The 9,427-nt window shown below is 53.6% G+C and overlaps 1 protein-coding gene across 2 annotated transcripts in view; it reads left to right on the plus strand.

The window, feature by feature from the left end:
* Positions 1 to 9,427, plus strand: part of SCAMP4 (secretory carrier membrane protein 4) — a 230,835-nt gene that overhangs the window by 89,432 nt on the left and 131,976 nt on the right. The gene's annotated exons all lie outside the window — the stretch shown is intronic.

Here is a 9,427-nt window from a genome sequence, read left to right on the forward strand (position 1 = left end):
GGAGGAGGAGGGTCAGAGGCAGAGAGATGGGAGATGCTGCGCTGCTGGCTGTGCAGATGGAGGAAGGGGCCCCGAGCCCAGGACGCGGCCTCTAGAAGCTGGAAAAGGCAGGACATGATTCTCCCCTGGAATCCACCAGGGTATTTGAGCCCAGTGAGACCTGAGTCGGATTTCTGTCCTCCAGAACTCTCTGGGAATAAATACGTCATTTTAAGCCCCTAAATCTGTGGAAGTTTGACACAGCAGCCCTGGGAGGCTTAAGCAGGCACTAAGTCTGCGGCACCCCAGAAGTTCCCATTCCGCAGACGGGCAAAGTGAGGCAAGTCCCGGCAGGCTCCCAGGGGGCCAACCTGGGCGTCCCGGCCAGGGTCCCTGATTGGCTGGGGCCAGGGGCGACGTGTTCAGGGGGCGGGAGAGGCCTGGCAGCCCGGACTCCTGGGCCCGGCGCCCGCTGACCTGCCGAAGACCACGGAGGCGGCGGGTTCCCGACCACGGCGCGGTGCTGGGACAGGCTGCAGGAATGTCCTCCCCCAGGGCGGGATTTGCTTGTGCTGCTAAATGCTCGAGCCGATCCGCGGCCGGGCGTGTGGCCGGCGCCTTTGAGCCCTTCCCGCCCCGAGCAGCTGGAGGCCCGCGGCGCCCAGCGCTCCCTCGCGGTGACCCTCTCCGGGCGTGCAGTCCCCGGGCGCCTCCCCCGTTTCCTGCGTAGCGGGACCCCCCAGGCGCCCCTCGTCGGCTGCCCCGGGGGGGGGGGGGGGCGGCAGGAGGGGACAGCGGGGAGCCCCCGGCTCACGCCCTGGGACCCCCGCGGCCGCCGCGCCTGCGCACTGGCTTGGGCTCCGGGCCCCAGTGCCCCGTGGCGGGAGCGGTTGCTGGGGCAACGCGTTTGCGTCACCGAACCTGGCGCTGCGCCCGAGCTCCCAGGGAGTGGGAGGCGGAGCCCTGGAGATGCGCCAATAGGACTCCAGGGACTGAGCGCGAAGGGCGTGGCCTTGGCCCGCGCTCCAGCCAATGGAGTTGTTGTTGTCGGGGCCGCGCGAGACAGGCCGCGCCTCTCTTAAAGGGACCGCGCGCATCTCTCCCGCGGTGGGCTTGTCTCCGGGTTCCAGGCCCGGGCAGGGGCCCCTGGTCTCCTTGAGCCTCGGTTTCCCCGGCTGCTTCACAGCAAGAGCGCGGGGACGGCGCATGCGGAGCCCGCTGCTCCCCCGAAGGGCGCCCCTGCATTTATGCGGCGCCACAATGTGCACTTAGACCCCATGCAGCGCCCACCCCCCGGGGGTCACCCATGCCCCGTGGCTTTAGGGCGAGCGCACCCCCAGAAGGCCACACCACAAGTGCGGGGCTGGATCCATCCCCAAGCCTGGGCTCCTGCTCCGTCTGCCCCGGGGCGGAGAAACATCCCTTTCCAGGACCCCTTCCCCACCTGGAGAGTCGGGGAGGTTGTTTCCCCCAGGTCTCAATGCCGGGGCTCTCTCCCCACCGCCCCTCTGTTCCCTGGCGATGTAAGACATTAGCTTTAGGGGAAACTGGGTGGGGGCATCTGGACATGCTCAGAACAATTCTTGAAACTTTTCTGTAAGTCTAAAACTAGTTCAAAGTCAAGTCAAATGAAAAAGACAGCACACCACAAGTAAGTAACTTCTAAACATTGTTGTCCCCACCTCGCTGACCCAGCAAAGATGGCCTGCATGTGCAGCCTGGCCCTCCAGGGCACGCAGCTGGACACGCCTCCCAGGTGCCGTGGCCTCCAGCTGTTCTAGAAGCAGCAGTTCCTGCTTCTAGGCAGGCCATTGCTGGGGAGGGCTGGGTTTGGTCTGGGTGGGCCAGGGGCTGTCCCCCATCTCCATACTCCCCCGGGGCCCCTGGCCAGTGGGAAGCTCGCCCACTTGTCCAGGATTCTTCGGAGGTTATGGAGGTGGCGCTGGGATGGGCTGTCTGTGTCCTGGGGGCAGCATGCTGTGAGGGAGGGGCCCCGAGCCCAGGATGCGGTGTCTCCAGAAGCTGGAAAAGGCAGGAAATGATTCTCCCCTGGAGTCTCCGGGAGGACCTGCCCTGCCCACACCTGGATTTTAGCCAGGGCCTGTGTGGGACTCCCGACACCAGGACTGTGAGATGATAAATGTGCGTGGTTTTAAGCCTCAAGTTTTGGTGCTTGGTCACAGCAGCCACAGGAAACCAGCGCCCCCCACTCCAGGCTAATCCTAAGGGATGAGGGTGCCCGGGCCTGCTGCTGCTGCTGTGACAGACCAGCATGGTTCCTCTGTGGCTTTGGGGACTGGACCGACGGATGAGGACGGTCATTGACGGAGGGTGGGATGGGTCCACCCGCTCTGGCCTTCCTCCAGACCTCCTGGCCTGTTCTCCCCTTGGCCTGGCCGGGTGGTCGGAACTCGCAGTGGCGCCCAGAGCTGAGCTGAAGGAACAGGGAGGGAGGTCTGCTTGCAGAGGCGAGATGGGCCGGACGGTGAGAGATGGACAGTGGGGCTGACAGGTGCAGGCGTCTGCGGGGACCCTGGGCTCGTGGCCGCTTCCCTGTATCATGACCGACCAGGGGCCTTGCCGTGGGGTCCTGGCCAGTCTTGTGCCTGTCCCTTACTGAAGTCAGGACCAGGGCCCAATGCCTTGCAACAGAGAGAAGCTTCTAGCAACTTGGTAGATCAGTCCTGGGGTTCTGGGCTGGGGGGCTCGGTGGTGACCACCTGACTCCATCTCCACTTTCCATTGAGGTGCTGGAGAGGGCCCAGTGTCCCCAGTGTGAAACTCAGGTCAGCAGACCCCTGAGGCCGGGCAGCAGAGCATCAGGGAACCCAGCAGCCTGGTGGGCACAGGGGCCGGCCCTCCCCTCATATGCTTGGGACGGACAGAGGTGTTTCCCAGGCGGCCTTCCTGGGAGCGAAAATCCCTTCCAGGGATGCAAGGTCGCAGTGGGGAGGGCGGGAGCGGCAGCTGGTTTTGTTTTTCATCCAGAGGGCTCCAGAAATATCTAGGAATGTGCCCCCTGCCTCCTGCCTGGGTGATGACCTGCGGTGGCATCAGAGGTCAGCAGAGTTGCAGTGCAAACAGCGGCCACGGAACAGCAGTGCTGGCACAAAACTCTGCACGTGCTTCGGGACAGCGGAGGGAGGCAACAGATGTCTGACAGTTAGGACACAACGTGTCCACCCACACACTGGAATATGACGCAGCTGTGAAAAGGAGTAAAGCCCTGACACAGCCACACTGTGGACGGACCTTGAACACACGATGCTCAGTGAGAGAACCAGACACAGAAGGACACACGGTGTGTGATTCCATTGATTTGAAATGTCCAGAACAGGCACATCCACAGACAGAGAGTGGGTTCACGGTTGCCAGGGGCTGGGGAGGGGATGGGGAGTGACTACTGATGGGGACGGGGAATCTTATTGGGGAGATGGAATGTTCTGGAACTAGATAGAAGTGGTGGTTGCACAACCTTGTGAATGTACTGAAAACGCTGCATTGTTTGCTGTAAGTGGGTGAATTGTACAGTGTGTCAATGATATCTCAGTAAAGGTGTTTAACAGCCACAGAACGCTGCACGGTGGTGGCTTTTGACTGTGTGGTTACTGCGGGGGGTTGGGGGAGGGTCAACAGCGCCCGGCGGGCATCAAGGGGCTACCGTCCTGGATGCAGCACTAACACGCACAGACCCTGGTGCCTGGCACGTTTCCTGGCCGTGACAGGTTGACGAGGGAAAGAATCTGTGGGTGAGCAAAGAGAAGGAAACCACAGGGGCCCGTGAGGGTGTAACGTGCAGATTAAGAGCTGAGCGCTAAAGGCTGCGCTGTCGAAAAGCATTGATGACTGGAAACCAGGCGTTTAAGAAAACGCCTGCTTCTCACTCACAAGAAATTTCAGGAGAACGAACTGTGCGGTGAGAGAGACCGTGTGTTCAAAGCTCACACCGGTGAGGGCGTGCAGTCTGCAGGAACCCCCAAATTCTACCCAGCGGCAGGTGGGGAGGGCACCAACACCCCGTGCCGGGGACATGCCCTAGAGCCTTTGTACCCAGTAGTGGTTCTGCCCCCAGGGGACACTGGGTGACGTCTGGGGACATCTGTGGTTGTCACACTGGGGGTGCTCCTGGCATCGAGCAGGTGGGGCCAGGGATGCTGTCCAACCCCCCACAGTGTCCAGGACACCCCCACAGAAAGTGACCGGGCTCCCATGTCAGCAGTGCCGATGGGGAGAGACCCTGGTCTAGAGAGACTCTCCCAGGTGGGAGCACGAAGAAACGAGAATGTTGCAGAAGCACTGATTCTAGAGGTGAACAGCACAAACGCCTTCATGTTATCAAATAGCCACCTGATCCGTGTTCCTGCCACGTGGTGGAGCACGACCTGGCCGTTCAACTGGGGGATTCAGGGAGCATCATTTCCACTTAGTGAGAAGAAGCTGGATAGCTCCGCGGTGGCCACTGTCACCCCACCCGCCTCCTGGTGGTCACGCCCCTGTGCGGTCCCCTCCCCTGAGTGTGGGTGGGACCCGGGACTCACTTCTGACTGATGAGTGGGGAATGGTCACAGCAGATCGTAATGCCCGCCTGGCCCACTCTCTTGCTTGCTGCCTCTGATGGAGCATATGGCCATGTTGGGGTGGCCCACGTGGCAGGGAGCTGAGGGCGGCCTCTGGCTGACAGCCAGGGAGAACCTGAGGCCCTCAGTCCTGCAGCTGCAGGCAGCTGAATTTTGCCAACAACCGCGAGAGCATGGAAGTGGATCCGGCCCCAGTCAAGCCTCCAAGTGAGACCCCAGCCCGGCCAACATCTTGTTTTTTTTTTTTTTTTTTGCTGAGGAAGATTGGCCCTGAGCTGACATCCACGGCCATCTTCCTCTACTTTATGTGGGATGCCATCACAGCATGGCTTCATAAGCGGTGTGTAGGTCTGCACCAGGGATCCAAACCTGCGAACCCTGGGCCACCAAAGCGGAGCTCACGAACTTAACCACTACGCCACCAGCCGACATCTTGACTGCAGCCTGAGCAGGGGACTCAGCTAGGCAGGCCCTGGACTCCTGACCCAAAGAAATTGTGACATAGCAAACGTGTGTTGTCTTGAGTTGCTTTGTCTGTGGTAATTTGTCACGTACCAGGAGCTGACTAATATAGCTGCTTTGTTATTAATACCTAACTAATAGTGAATACAGCGTCTCTTAAAGGCACATACGTGCAACCTCCATTTTACTCATGGGAAGCTCAGGTTCACAGAGTTTATATTTCTTTTTTCTTTTTGGTGAGGAAGACTGGCCCTGAGCTAACATCTGTGCCCACCTCCCTCTATTTTGTATGTGATTATTGCTGAGGGGCATCTTGCAATCATAGTAAGAACCACAAGGGCAGGTTCAGCCGTAACATTGATTATTGATTGGCTGAGACCAGCACACAACACTGCAATCTGATTAGAGGCAGTGGCCTGTACAGTTTTTGGTGTTGTTTTGTGTTTTTTGGAATTCAACATTTTTCATAGAGTCAAATATATAATCAGTTAAAAAAGAAAATCAATTTTCACAAGTGCTATTTTTTATTTTTTTGCCAGGAAGATTCGCCCTGAGCTACCATCTGTTGCCAATCTTCCTCTTTTTGTATGTGAGCTGCCACCAGAGCATGGCCACTGACAGACGAGTGGTGTAGGTCCATGCCTGGGAACTGGGTCCGGGCTGCCGAAGGGGAGCACGCCAAACTTAACCACTAGGCCACCGGGGCTGGCCCTCACAAGTGCTTTTTATGGTCATCTAGCAAAAAAAGGACTCTGGGGCCGGCCTGGTGGCATAGTGGTTAAGTTTGCACACTCCACTTTGGCGGGCCGGGATTCGTGGGTTCAGCTCCTGGAGGAGGACCTATGCATCATTCATCAAGCCACGCTGTGGCAGCGCCCCACATACAAAATAGAGGAAGATGGGCACAGATGTTAGCCCAGGACCAATCTTCCTCAGCAAAAATTAAAAAAAAAAGAGAGACTCCAGTCGCTGAGTAAAAAATTTTTAAAATAGCCAGTAGGGCTGGCCCCGTGGCTTAGCGGTTAAGTGCACGCGCTCCGCTGCTGGCAGCCTGGGTTCGGATCTCGGCGCGCACCGACGCACCGCTTCTCCAGCCATGCTGAGGCCGCATCCCACATACAGCAACTGTACACATACAACTAGCTACTGGGGCTTTGGGGGAAAATAAATAAATAAATAAAATTATTAAAAAAAAATAGCCAGTAAATAAACTTTACTAAATTGCATATCTAAAAATATTATTTTAATTTTAATTATATGTTGAATTAATATATTACTTTATAAATGCATTATATGATGTAAATTTATATATAATTTTATAATTAATATATCAACAAATTTCTACATTAATGTATCAGTATATTAATATAGTTTTTTTTGTGTGTGTGTGAGAAAGATTGGCCCTGGGCTAATATCTGTGCCCATCTTCCTCTACTTTATATATGGGATGCCGCCACAGCATGGCTTGATGAGTGGTGCGTAGGTCCGAGCCCGGGATCCAAACTCACGAATCCTGGGCCACCAAAGCAGAGTGCATGAACTTAACCATCATGCCACTGGGCCAGCCCTTAATATAGTTTTTCAGCCTGCAAGGAAAGTAATTTTAAATGTTTATTAAATCATTTTATTGTGTTTTCCTTGAATTTCTAGTTCATTTAATGTATTTCAGTACATAAAGTTTTCTGACATATATTTTCCCTGTAGACATATGAATCAGAAAACTCGATCAAAATACTTATACTCTGTCTCATTCATATTGATATTATGATCCCGTTTTCTCATGCTCTGCTTTGCTCTGTAGAACTTTGCCTGATCTTCTTTGAACTGTTCTCTGTCTTTTTTTTAATAACAGCCTTACCAGGATATAAATCATGTATCATAAGATTCTCCCATTGACAGTGTCTGGCTCCCGGGTTTTAGTATAGTCAGAGCTGCGCAACCATCACCACCATCTATGTCTCTTTGAAAAGAAGAAAGTGTTAAGATTTTGGTTTTACTCCTATGTGAGGTTCTCACATTTTAGCAGGAGAATCAACCTGTATCCTCATGTCAGGAGTTGCCAAACTTTTTCCGTAAAAGTCCGATAGTTGCTATTTTCAGCTCTGTGGGGCAGGGGTCACAGCTGCTCAGCTCTGCTGTGATAGATTGAGGGTGATATGCGAATGAATGAGCAGGGCCGGGTGCCAATAAAACTTTATTTACAAAAGCAGCCCTCGGGCTCCATTCAGCCAACTCCAATCCATGACTGATGAGTTTGGTTTTCCATGAGCTAATCTTGTGTCATGCTTTAAAATATTCATCCCTGCTGTTTTCTCTATTTGGTATCTTTTGTAGATCCTGTTTTTCCTGTCTTTGTTCCTCTAGTTAATCTGAAAGGATACATATTATTTTACATTTTACTAGTGGTTAACTATGTATATATATTTTAACACATTGAACTTAATTTTGCCAGTTATCATCATCTGTGAAACGGTGTCTACTGATTCTGGCCATAAAAATGGATATATTCAATTAACATCATCTGAAGTGTGAATCTCTGCCTAGAAAATGCAGGAGAATCAACTTAAAATTCAGAAAAGAAGCCAGTTGCAAAATCAATTACAAAATCAAGATATTTCCTATATATTCGAGACATGACTATTTAGAGAGTACAATGGAAAAAAAGACGTCATGGAAAAACATCTCATTCACAGGAATAACCAAAAGTAACAAAGAATTCACTTTATTTTTTTTGCTTTTTATTTTTTTATAATTTTATTTATTTATTTTTCCCCCCAAAGCCCCAGTAGATAGTTGTATGTCATAGTTGCATATCCTTCTAGTTGCTGTATGTGGGACGCGGCCTCAGCATGGCCGGAGAAGTGGTGCGTCGGTGCGCGCCCAGGATCCGAACCCGGTCCGCCAGCAGCGGAGCGCGCGCACTTAACCACTAAGCCATGGGGCCGGCCCTCTACCTTGACTTTCTTTCTGACTCGGGACCTGCTTCTAGAAGCAGCGTGCTGACTGATAGTGCCTCCTGCCGGGGTGGACATGGGCGGCCATTGAGACACCACTGGCAGGGGCTTGTGCGACCGAGCTGAGGAATTTTTCATTTGAATTCATCTTTAATGGGAATTTAAACAGCCACGTGTGGCTAGTGGCTGCCATACTGGACAGCATGGGTCAGGACAACTCTAGCCCTGGTTTGGAAACTTCCGGTAACAGGGGGCCCCTGATCTTCTAAGACTGCCCAACCGAGCAGCTCTTGAATTACTGGAAGAACGTCTCTCATGTACCCCAGAGGCTGCCTTCTGGGTCGTTCTGCCCTTTGTCACATTTATTTGGAGGACACAAATCCACAGCTGCTCCTAAATGACAGCCCCTCGCTGGTTCCTTCTCCCACCGCCCCCACCTCACCAGATTTCCGATATTTGTCCCCCTTGCCTCCCGTGGTTGGACAAGTTTTGGGGTGAACTCTCCCATTAGGACGAGCGATTCTCAGGCCCGTGGACAGGGAGAAGTCACTCGGAAGCTGACCTCTCTCATTCTTTTTTTTTTTTAAACTTAACACTTTTAAAGATTTTATTTATTTATTTATTTCCCTCCAAAGCCCCAGTAGATAGTTGTATGTCATAGCTGCACATGCTTCTAGTTGCTGTATGTGGGACGTGGCCTCAGCATGGCCGGAGAAGCAGTGCGTTGGTGCGCGCCCGGGATCCGAACCCGGGCCGCCAGCAGCAGAGCGCACGCACTTAACCGCTAAGCCACGGGGCCGGCCCTGATCTCTCTCATTCTTGCAGGGAGCCCAGGGCAGCGGGCCTGCAGGCGTTCTGTGTGCAAAACATTTCTTTCTAAAGGGCGTATGAATTTCCTACAGCTGCTATGACAAATGACCACAACTCAGTGGCTTAAATAATACAAGTTTATTCTCTAACAGTTCTGGGGTCAGAAGTCCTAAATCCAGGTGTGTGCAGGGCTGTCCTCCTGGAGGATCCAGGGAGAATCGTCTCCTGCCTTTTCCGGCTTCTAGAGGCGCCGAGTCCTGGGCTCGGGGGCCCTTCCTCCATCTGCACAGCCAGCAGCGCAGCGTCTCCCGTCTCTCTCTGCCTCTGACCCTCCTCCTCCCTCTGATGAGGACCCTGTGATGACACTGGGACCCCAGAGATCCAGGGTCATCCCCCATCTCAGGAGCTTTAATTTAATCCCACCTGCAAAGTCCCTCTGCCACGTGAGGTGACGCGTCCACAGGTCCCGGGACCAGGACAGGGACATCTTTGGGGGCCGTTATTCTGAATAACAATAACAGCTCCCAAATTCTTAAACTGGTCCTGGAAACCATTGTGGTGCATTTGCAAAATCAAAGGGCAAGAAAACAATGGCTTCTTTGAAGGTATTTCCAAGTAATGTGGAATTCACTCTGAATTAAAACC

The sequence above is a fragment of the Diceros bicornis genome, unplaced genomic scaffold, assembly GCF_020826845.1.
Source record: "Diceros bicornis minor isolate mBicDic1 unplaced genomic scaffold, mDicBic1.mat.cur scaffold_67_ctg1, whole genome shotgun sequence".
NCBI classification, from domain to species: domain Eukaryota; kingdom Metazoa; phylum Chordata; class Mammalia; order Perissodactyla; family Rhinocerotidae; genus Diceros; species Diceros bicornis.